General features: G+C 39.5%; 1 pseudogene across 1 annotated transcript; it reads right to left on the bottom strand.

Annotated features, from left to right (window-relative positions):
- Positions 1–4675: 4675 nt before the first annotated feature.
- On the bottom strand, positions 4676–10508 carry LOC148723828 (immunomodulatory peroxidase-like; annotated as a pseudogene). Its single transcript, XR_015991931.1, has 7 exons — positions 10048–10508; positions 8869–9647; positions 8084–8262; positions 7697–8007; positions 7006–7259; positions 5274–5609; positions 4676–5180 (listed from the first exon to the last, which is right to left on the bottom strand). The product of XR_015991931.1 is annotated as an immunomodulatory peroxidase-like (transcript).
- Between the last annotated feature and the right edge of the window lie 442 nt (positions 10509–10950).

Raw genomic sequence — 10950 nt, 5'->3', positions numbered from 1 at the left:
TGTCCCTTTTGATATACCGTAGGGTAGGGCCAGAGTTAAACAGTAACACTACAACAACTTTCTATGGTATTTTTAGAAATATGGAGGGAGTTAAGAGTCTCCCAAAGGCGATCAAATGCATCCTCTTCCATTAAAATTCACTCGTTGAACTCTTTTCACTAATTTGGCGCCCTCGCTGGTCAGGAACACGAAGCACAAGGTGGTTGAGTAACCAAAACGTTTCTTATAAATCAATTTTTTTCCCGCGGCTATTTGCAGTTTTTTTTCGTTACCTCAGTTGTAGAGAGAAAGTTTTAAATTTTTGCGTTTGACACTTATTGCTGATAAACTGTAATTTCTGAACCACTCATTGCTTCCATAAAAAAAAAAAAAAAAATGACCATATTCTAAAAAGCTTATTGGTAATGATCGCCCTAAATATAGAGTTTATATCCGTCTGCAATCGTAGAAGCATTTTATCAATGTCGTCTTTCCTTCGAAGAGGCCGACTTTACCCTGGCTGTTCATGGCAATTTACCCAACCATTCTAAGCAACACATGGCAATCTGCGGTCTTTCCTTACACTGAGGTAGCACGGAAAGCCGGAAAACTCTTGAACAAAAGTTCATCTTTCAAACCGGCCGTCTAAATCCCACAGGTATCAACGAACGCTTTTCATTCCACTAATTTATTCGTCTTTTTCTCGTTGCCATGTTCCCACCAATCACGTTGCTCCTTTTTCTGCCTTTTAAGCACACACAAACCCTCACACAACCCACAATTCCCCTATTCGCTCCGACGAAGGGCTAACACTCGAAATGTCAGCTTTTATAATCGTAACGGTGGCCAATTTACTATTTCAACTTTGTTGATATATTCAAATTATTTCGTTACCCCACAGACGCAGCCCCAAACAGTTTCTTTATTCAATTGTTAACATAAGTCGGGTGTTAACTTTGGATTAAGCAGAGTAATACAATTAATACTAGATTAATATTGGATTAATACACTCGTCAACAGCTGCTTCGAGGGTCAATAATAACAACTCTGGGGGTCGTTGATCTTAGACACAATTATCGCTGTTTGTTTTCCATAGCCATTATATTTCTCATTTTATTTTGAATCAAGTGTGAATTTTATTGTTACTGTTCTTAGGGCGGGCTCGATCTTCATACCTTTGTCGAAGGGCACGGTGCCGCTTCACCACCTCGCCTTGTTGATCCATTTTCGTGTCTAACTTGGCAATAATCGTAAAACTCTTGTTTGTCTGTCTGTTTATTTATTTGTTTTTTTTGCAGTTAAATCAACGATTAATCCATGCAGTTTTATGTCTGGTCACTACAAATGGCAAGAAAATTCACCGTGAGTAAATCTTTCTATGTTGTAGGAATTTCTTTGTTTGTTTGGTGTAGTTTAGTAGAGCGTATCAACCTTGACTTACTTCCAACGTAAAATATAAGTCAAGTGAAGTAGTTTTAATTTGGAATTTAATGGTGATCTCACTCATTGAATTCGAGAGAGAAAGAGAGGAAAAAGAAGAAATCTATTACCGGCAATAAACACTTTCTTTAGAGTAGTGGCGGAGGGTAGAGGTCTAGTTAACCTTTTCTCCCAACAACAACTCCTACAGCATTTTTCGGCATAAAGGGAGTTGAGAGTTTCTTAAAAAAAGGTGACTGTGAAATGTTCAGCAGGCAACCGTGGACGATACTCCTACTCTTGTACGTTGGATCAGCGATGACCTGATCGGCCCAAAATAACGACTATGAAATATAAATATAGAGGCAAGACCGATACAACGAAGTTAAGTAAATTTTAAGACGGAGCACTATATTTCGGCTGGCCAAACCAGCCTCCTTCTTCTCTGAAAAATTGAACAAACAGAGCGATTCTATTCGCGCGAAGCTGTTTGCTTAACACTTCACATTAATTAATTTTCATGCTTTTCACCGCTTATTTACACTTCATATTTGCACTTTTTTATTAGTTATTAGCTCTATTGTTTGTATGTAAATACTTAGCTTTTACCTTCATTCCATTGTTTCAGAAATCGTTTATATGCGGAAATTTACTTATGAACTCTAACTTGAAAATGACCGTGGAGTGGTCGAAACGTCGTTCATATTTTTTATCGCCCGTTTTTATCACTAAATGTTTTAATAAGAACTTATTTCTCCTTTTACTCCCACAGTTTCGTTAGGGAAAGCATCAATGGCCATCTTGGTTGCGTGATTCTCATAGATTTGAGGAAGGCCTTTTAAACTATCGACTACGCTGAGAATATTATGCAAAAACTCGCTAAATATGTCGGGGGTATTAGATCAAGATGCTCAGAGAGAGTTTGAATATTATTTAACTAGTCTTATAATTTGATTACTCGAGCCCTCCTAGCTGTGGAGGACCACAAGAGTCAATACTTAGTTTAGTTTATTAGCTTCGCCGACAGGCAGGGACCCCGCAACAGCTTGCGCTAATGACTGCCACCCATCCCACCCCAGGGGAGGACATCCACCACACAGTGATGTCGTGCGTGGGAAATTAATGTCTCCCACCCCAACCCTGCAGGAGACGGGACAAACGGTTTATTCGTCCTTATCCGAGAAGACTGGAATGTCTATCCCGATATTTTAGCCCCCTTGCCTTCCTGATCTTCCAAAATGACCTTCCAAATTGCTTGATCTCACGAACTCTCTGCTGACGACATCTATGTCACTGTTTCTGCCTCTAACGTAACTAATGTTGAGGCCTTAATCAAAACTAAATTGAAAGATACTGATCTTTGGGTTAAAACTAGGAAGTTGAGACTCGATGTTACCAAAACAGAGTTAAAGATCGCTCGCTCGAGGTAGAAATTACAGTCTTTGAATGACTACGCAATGAAAATCCATATGGACGCGCTCTAAATAAGTACAAATAGACCAACTCAGCTAGAAATATTCCCTTTGGCTCAACATTGATGGAAATCTCTCGCGAAGGCCTACATACATGAGATCTTAAGAAATGTTTAGTTGAGTGTCGGTGCGCCGTTGGCGAGTCAGATCATTTATTTCCATGCACATTGCCATTAGGCTACACAAAGGTCTTACTCTTTCTTATTCTCTTTTCGTTTTGTTTTTAATAATCTGTAGGACTGAAGAAAAGTTATTTAAGTTTTTGATACAAATTTTAAGCTGAGTGAATTTAAGCAAACTGATGATATATAACTAATCAATAAACATCCGTAGAAAGTAATTTTGAATATTCTGTCATTATTCTTTTTAACTGAATTGGAAACAGACAAATTTGAGAGTCAGTTCAGTTGCAATAAAAAAGGTTGTTTCACCCGTTTGAACAAGTGCTCTAATCTTAATGAAAACAAAGCAAAACAAAACGAATCAGAACAAAAATAAAAACGAAAGAAAAGATTAACTGAGGATTAAAAATGACCGGGAAGTTTGTCTCCGAATGTTGATATAACAGCACGAGGAGATGAAATCAGCGATATAAAAAGCTTCATGTTATCAGTAAGCACTAGTAGAGGGCTCGATGTTTCAGAAGGATTGAAGACTAAACTGTCTCGAGGTTGCGCATGTGGCGAAGTAAAAAGCCTTTTTCTCCTTTCATCAAGTTTTCCTATGAACAGAAAATTGCCTTTCAATAGGATGCTTCGATGCTAAAGCGGATAGTTCAGTTCGCTTATAGGATTGACACTCAAGGGTGACTAGCATCTAATTACTCCTTACATGAACCCTCACTCCAGAATCACGAATCAAGATCACGAGAATAAAAGAAATGACCGTCAACTAAACAAGCTTTGCATTGATTAGATACAATGAAATATATGAAGTTCATATATTTTGAACTGCGGTATTAGATACGTATGATGCACGATCCTCGCAGTAGATAGCGCTATTTAAGCAATAGCGAAAATCCGACCTGAAAAAAAAAAAAAAAAAAAAAAAAAAGTCAGGCCTGTACGGGATTCGAACCACTGACCTCTGCGATACTAGTGCAGCGCTCTATACAACGCTCTAATACCGCAGTTCAAAATATATGAACTTCATATATTTCATTGTATCTGATTTATCACTCTCACGGGTTTATTACGAATCAACTTAACGGCCTGCTCCCAGTTGACTTGTTAGCCCAATTGGTAAGAGCGCTGCACTAGTATCGCAGAGGTCAGTGGTTCGAATCCCGTACAGGCCTGATTTTTTTCAGGTCTGATTTTCGCTATTGCTTAAATAGCGCTATCTACTGCGAGGATCGTGCATCATACGTATCTAATACCGCAGTTCAAAATATATGAACTTCATATATTTCATTGTATCTGATTTATCACTTTCACGAGTTTATTACGAATCAACTTAACGGCCTGCTCCCATTTGACTTGTTAGCCCAATTGGTAAGAGCGCTGCACTAGTATCGCAGAGGTCAGTGGTTCGAATCCCATACAGGCCTGATTTTTTTCAGGTCTAATTTTCGCTATTGCTTAAATAGCGCTATCTACTGCGATGATCGTGCATCATATGTATTTGCATTGATTGTTAAAAATTTTTTCCTTGTCAAAAGAAGTACAGAGAACAGTATGGAGAACGTACGTATTGATGTTAAGAGAGCCGGTTCATAAATGCTCGTGAATTAGGACTCAGGGACCGATATCTGGAAAGTGATCCGCTGCGCATTTATATGTTGATAGTCAATGAAGAGACACTGATTAATGCATCAATGAAGTTTATTGTATGACTATCTAAAGCGGAATATAGCGAGCTTCCAAAATGGTTCACCTAGATATCATATTTGAAATTACACATGAAACCTCTTTGAATAAAACTAAAAAAAACCACAACAACAACAAGAAAAGCCTAATACCTATCGGATCCCTCAATGGCAATATCTTGTAGGCTGAGACCGGTAAAAATAAGGGCGCGATCCCCAGTAAGTTTGAAAACAACACAACCAATTACAAAAAGAACGTTAAATTTCACTAACAAGATTATCCTTGCAAACTCTCCTCCACCGTAAGAATTTAAATCAGTATTCTTCAAACCACTATCTACTTTCTGCGCAAATCAATATTAAACCCTTGACCCTAGTAGACTTAATCTATAATCCTTCCTAAAAAAATAGAAATCCATGATTCGGAGCCGAGCAGCCGATGAATTATTCCATATTTTTGTGGATGGGTTAGTCGGTCGATCTTTGGAGTGTCGCCCTTCCTTCTGTCGGAAAATAAGATAATTAAAAAACAGTTCATCGAAATTGAGACGGAATTTAGATGAATTTGCTTCTAATCAATAATAGCTGCAACATACCCTCGCCATCCACATCTGAAACCTGGTTTAAACACGTTCAAGTTCATTTCGGGCAGCTTATTACAATCGGTGAATATCTTTGACTGTTGTAATACCCTCCTGGGGATAGAAGGGATGTTCTCAGAATTGTCGCAGATCACCTTGGCCAATGTGACTTTTCTAATTTCTTGCAGTTGGCAAAGCGTGAAAGCTGTTTCATTAGTGTTCTTTGCTGAGTTCGGCGCGTTTTCATGCCAGAAGCGGTCACCTTCTCGTAGGCGTTTGAACTGCTCGGCTAGTAGACATTGAAAGGTTTTACCTAGCACTCCCCCTCCGGATCTGCAGGCTCCAGCATTCCTGTGGGGAATCATAAAAATAACAATTACTATAAGCGCTTCATAAGAGCCCCCCCTCCTATTGCGCTTAATTGTTTTAGTTGTGTAAGCTGAGAGAAATTAAATTATAACATAACCAAAGTAAAGCGCGCGCTCTGATTGGTCAATTTAGCGTCCCCCATTTGCCCATGGGTGTACGCTGCTGACGTGAGCAAATGCAAAGACTATTTTTCCGCGCGCGCTTGTTTTTTCTGGTCGCGTAAGATTTGTTAAATAAACGGGAACTCTTTAGCTACAATGTATCAATGTTATGTTATAAAACAAATGGTAAACACCACAGCGTACACTATTGAGTTATGGATGCACTTGGGAGGTTTGCTAAGCACTCAAGAAGCTAGAGTCGCTCTCGGCTCTCGCCTCGAGCGACTCTTACGCTTCTTTCGTGCTTAGCAACCTCCCGCGTGCATCCATAACTCAATAGTGTACGCTGTGGTGTTTACCATTTGTTAAATGTAGATAAATTTTAGTGTCGGGGGGTGGTTTGCATGAATGGGTCCTCGAATGGGTATGATGAAGCGAATCCTCTGATATGATTGACTACACGAGTGGGCAAGGTTCTGGATCGCCCGTTTTGATCTCGCAAAAGGAGACAAAGAGCTTGTAGCTGATTTACATTCGTTAAAGATTTTTCAGCATTTTGGCAACAAGAAAGTCACAGATATGACTTTAGACGGTTGAACCAAAAAAAACACTTTAAATTTACTGAATCGTAAACCAATTTTCATTTGAACATCGAAAGTAATTCGAGATTTCTTTCAGTTTTCTCTTTGCCTCGCTCTGTTATTGATCCATTCACTGAGGATGAAAAAGTTAAATCAAAGACGGTTTGGTAAGTGGCGTTTTCCCGCACTTCTGCCAGTTTGGTTACCTATTTGCAGTTCTTATTGGCTCCATGTGATATGCGCCTTTTTTTCTTATTGGTAGTTGTAATTGCTTTGGTTTTGGTTTTACGACTCTCCATAAAGTAGCGGGATTGCACCACTTGTCGATTTGATTTCTTTTGATTCAGTTTTCTTTGTGGCCAGTCAAAGAAAAAGAAAAGCTAAAAGAAAAGCAACTACGCCCTCTTTACCGATCAGATGAAAAAATTAAACCAGATGTAAAAGTTGATCACTTGCCTTTTCATGCACTTCAGTCAGTTTTCTTACTTCCCCTACCCCCTTTTTTGGATTCTTATTCGCTCCTTATGATAATTCCCTTTGTTTTGATTGGCTCCTTATAATAATTCCCTTTGTTTTGATTGGCTCCTTATGAGAATTCCCTAAGTTCTGATTAGCCGTTGCTATTACTTTGGACTTGATTTCACGGCACTCAATCGATAATCAGTGTATAGCGGCATTGCACCTGCGCAGACATACCTCCAACAAAAAGATCGATGTCCCAGACTGACTGGTACTGGGACTTCAAATTATTTATATCTTTTTCGCCAATTCCAGCCTTTTTCAGATCTGTAAATCTGTTTACTTTTGGTTTAATTTTACAAAACGTGTTTCGATATGTCGTGTATGAAGGCACTCCGCGTTCGCGTCCTCTTTGGATGTTGATGGCTATGAGGTCGGACAAGTCACCGGGGCTTCGAAACAGGTTTTCTTGTACAGAGCTTGAAAAACGCCTGGAGAGAGAATCAGGTCAATCCAAGGATCAGTCGTGCGAATCATTATCTTGTATTGAGTTACTGATAATCCTACTTGTACGTGGAGATCTATAGAAATTAATTGTTTTTGATTGCGGGATCGATTGGTCGCTTTTTCGTTTTAGCTCTTCGATCCAAGTAACCTGATATGAAGATGTTTTACAACGAATATTGTAGCAAGCATTTTGTCTTTCTCAAGGGAAAAAGTTTAAATCAAATATAATCGGGTAAAATGATTTTTCACTCGATTTTGACATCTAATTAACTGTTTTGTTTTTTGCAAAACTACCACCCCTCTTTCGCCTAATAACCCCTTCCCCGCTCTTTCCCCTCCGGATGAAAACGTATTGGCTTGGTTTTTTCCAGACAAGAGATACGTACAAGAATGTCCTATATACCTTTTATCTCTTACTCACCCATCAACTTTGGCTGCTGGACTTTTAACCAAGCCTCTAAAGATGGAATCGACACCACCATTACTCTTGTCATAAAGGTAGGTTGGATTACCAAAGTCAAGCACTGGGATAGGAGTGTACTCTGACATAGAATCCTTGCTGCAATTGTGTGCAAAACCCTCTTGAGTAAAACGTAGAAACTCCTCTTGAACCAAACTGTGGCCAAATCGGTAAGCTGCCGCAGAAAAGGCTTGGGATATTTGCGCATTGACTTTAGGGTTGTAACCATTGAAGTACCCTGTTCCTTTCAGCACGAGATTGTTGTCTCTGATCTACAAAATGAAGAAAAGAAGTCAGTTGGAAACTAAGAAAAAAAAAAAAAAGATAGAATTAGAAACTATTGCATACCGTTCTGGGGCTGAGAAGCAATGGCAGATCTTCGTTGTATGTGATGAATTGTAATTCCGCCCCGACAATTCTCCTGGTCTCCTGGTAAATCTGCTCTGCTTCCCAAACTGTGTTTTTACCAAAAAATTCTGCTATTCGGTTATGTTCCCGGACGAACAGAGTATAAACTGACATAAGACCTGTATGTTGTATCCATGAAATATATGTCATTATAATGAATATAGGGTAAGAAATATAGGGTAAGATAGAAGGGTGTGTGACATGAAGATGTCGGACAAACACCCGCACAGGATACTCCCTATATTTCTCAGGGGTATGGTTTTTGGGTTGTCGAGTATGAACTCTTTCACCACACGGAATGACCAAAAAGTATTTTCTCCCCGCAACATAAGTACTCCATAAAGCAAAAAGGTGAGAAGAAGAAAGAATTACACTGATCAACGTGGGTGTACTATTTGATTTACTAACAAATTCCCAGAACTATCACCATAAGAACTGTATGACAGACATTTAGGAGTAATAGTGTTGAGATCTTGGGGCTAAAAGGCTTAATCAGGGCGCACGTACAATTTCATCCTTCCAGTCTTGTCTTAATAAGGGTGTTTGTGCACAAGCCTTGACAGGGTATCAACTTGTCAATTCGCTGTCTATATATGTAGCAGTAACAATATTTTAGAGTTTTACGGTAAATAGTTGGTCTGAATACACTATAGGCTTGGTTATAAAAGGTCGATAGACCACAGCCTAGTCTTTTTGTCTTGATCAGGGAAGCGAGGTGACCTCACCTTGATTCTCGTTCACACGTTCGTCTCCGGCTATGAAACAAGGTCTGTTAGGATCTCTTGATACGCATGGCATCTCTGGATCAGTTTGTGCAGGTAAAAGATCCCCCAAAGGGCAGCCGTGACGAGGTTTCATAATTTTCATTCTTCCGTCAGGGGCTCGAAGGTGTTCAGCTTCCTCCTCGCTAGAGCCGTAAACGTTGGACGCGTCGATGAAAGCTGTTATCGTATTGGTGTGCTCTCTTGGTCCTGGTGAACACTCTTCTATAAATCCATGAGGAGCATCTCGAATCACCTTGAAGAATCTAACATCCCTCTTCTGGAAGACGTCATCATCGGACGGAACCTTAACGTTGAAACACTCTGGCTCGGTAGTGTTAAGAGCTTCACAGTCACATTCTTGTTTGTCCGCCAAAGTTAGGTCATGGTCCAGGAACTGACCCCAATTCATGGCCAAGTGTGTCAGCCTTGGAGAGTCAGGGTTTTTGCGGTCTGCATTTGTGCCATGGACGAAACGACTCACATCTCTCGCGTTGGGTAACTTGCCTCCATTTCGTGCCTCACGAGGTGTCGAAACCTTATCTGCATAATCAGCTTCTTGTACTCGTATGAACGGAGTACGGGCTGCTCCGAATAAGGGTTGACGCACATTATTGCAAGTTCCATCAATTTTTCTGAAACGGGCCTCCTCCTTTGACTTATTCGGACATTTCACGCTCCCTAAAGGTCGATGTTTTAAACATTGAAGAACCTTTTCCCTGCAGATGCTTATTGTCTTGTTCCTGAAAAAAGAAAAAGGAAATATAAATTATTTAGTGGCAGAGTACCACTTGAATTAAACGGAGATCGGGATACCTTCAAAGTTAGACATGGTTTGATGCTGCTCTGATTTAAGGATTTGATGAATGTAACCGTTAATTGCAATTCATGGACCTTTGAAAGCTATTAACTTTTTTTTTTTTATGAAAACACGTTTTTCTCAATTACTTACGTGCGTTTTAAGATTTTAACTTAATCTTTCTGAAAATGTAGATTTAAGTAATTAACTACGAATCAACGAGAAAAAAAGTTTTCTTCGTCCAGTGTTCACCTGCAAAACTTTGGAGTAACCTTAAGTATCAAAACTAAGCCTAAGGGCTGGCTGTGAACGCCTTTTTGTGTTCTCGTGCTGGAAACACTTACCCCCTTGCAGCTATTCCTAAAAGGTTTAAAACATTGCTCTTCTTACAAATGTCTCCAATGGCACGATTGACACAAGCTTCGTTCTGTAAAGTCCTAAACACTTTCGAGCCGTCCGCCAGTGAACTTTTACCATGTTGTAGTCTCTGGGAGTATAATGTACGACCAAAGGTGTATGTTACATTTCTCCCTCTTCGATAGCTATCAGGTTTTTCTCTTTTGGCTTCAGCCATGGATTTGTTCTCAACGTCTTTGAATTCAGCTTTAATTTTAGTACAAACATCGGCCGGCACGCTATCTTGCTTCTGTTCCATGTCTAGGTCATCCAATTCATCAATAGTGTAGGTGTCTCCTTCAAATCGGCATTGGTCATTTAGAACAGAAGAAGATCCCTGCTCCAATCCCAGAACCAAGATAAGCAATAAGGCACTGTGTAAACTTCCTGCCATGTTGTCTGACGGAGAGATGAATAAAATAACTTGAGGCCGTCAAGTTGCAACCAAGAACATATAAAGTTCAATCAACTTTATTATAGTGATATTACTGCTGGTAATGTTGACAACGCCATTCTCTTTGTAAATTCTTTTTGTTCCCCCTGGTTTTGCGTGATATGGCGTGCGTGAGCTCGCGAACTATGCCTTGATTGTCAAAAAATAAAATTGGTTCTGTGAAACATAGACCTAATTCTTTGAAAATTAAATTTGATATCTTGATAAGCAACGTTTATTTTTGTTAAATGCAGGCTTCTAAAACTTGCCGTGATTCTCTTTAGTGCAAAATTCGGTAGTTTTGTGTTTCAGAGCGACATAAAACTGATTGAAACTTGTTTTTTGAAATCGAGGTGAATAGTTTGTAGAAATAAACCATTCAAGTTCGACCCTTTTATAGATTAAAGCCACCAGCGCA

This window comes from Stylophora pistillata, chromosome 9 (assembly GCF_964205215.1).
Source record: "Stylophora pistillata chromosome 9, jaStyPist1.2, whole genome shotgun sequence".
In the NCBI taxonomy this organism is placed as follows: domain Eukaryota; kingdom Metazoa; phylum Cnidaria; class Anthozoa; order Scleractinia; family Pocilloporidae; genus Stylophora; species Stylophora pistillata.
Note: the sequence above shows the minus strand (reverse complement) of the source record. Positions and strands in the feature narration are given on the sequence as shown.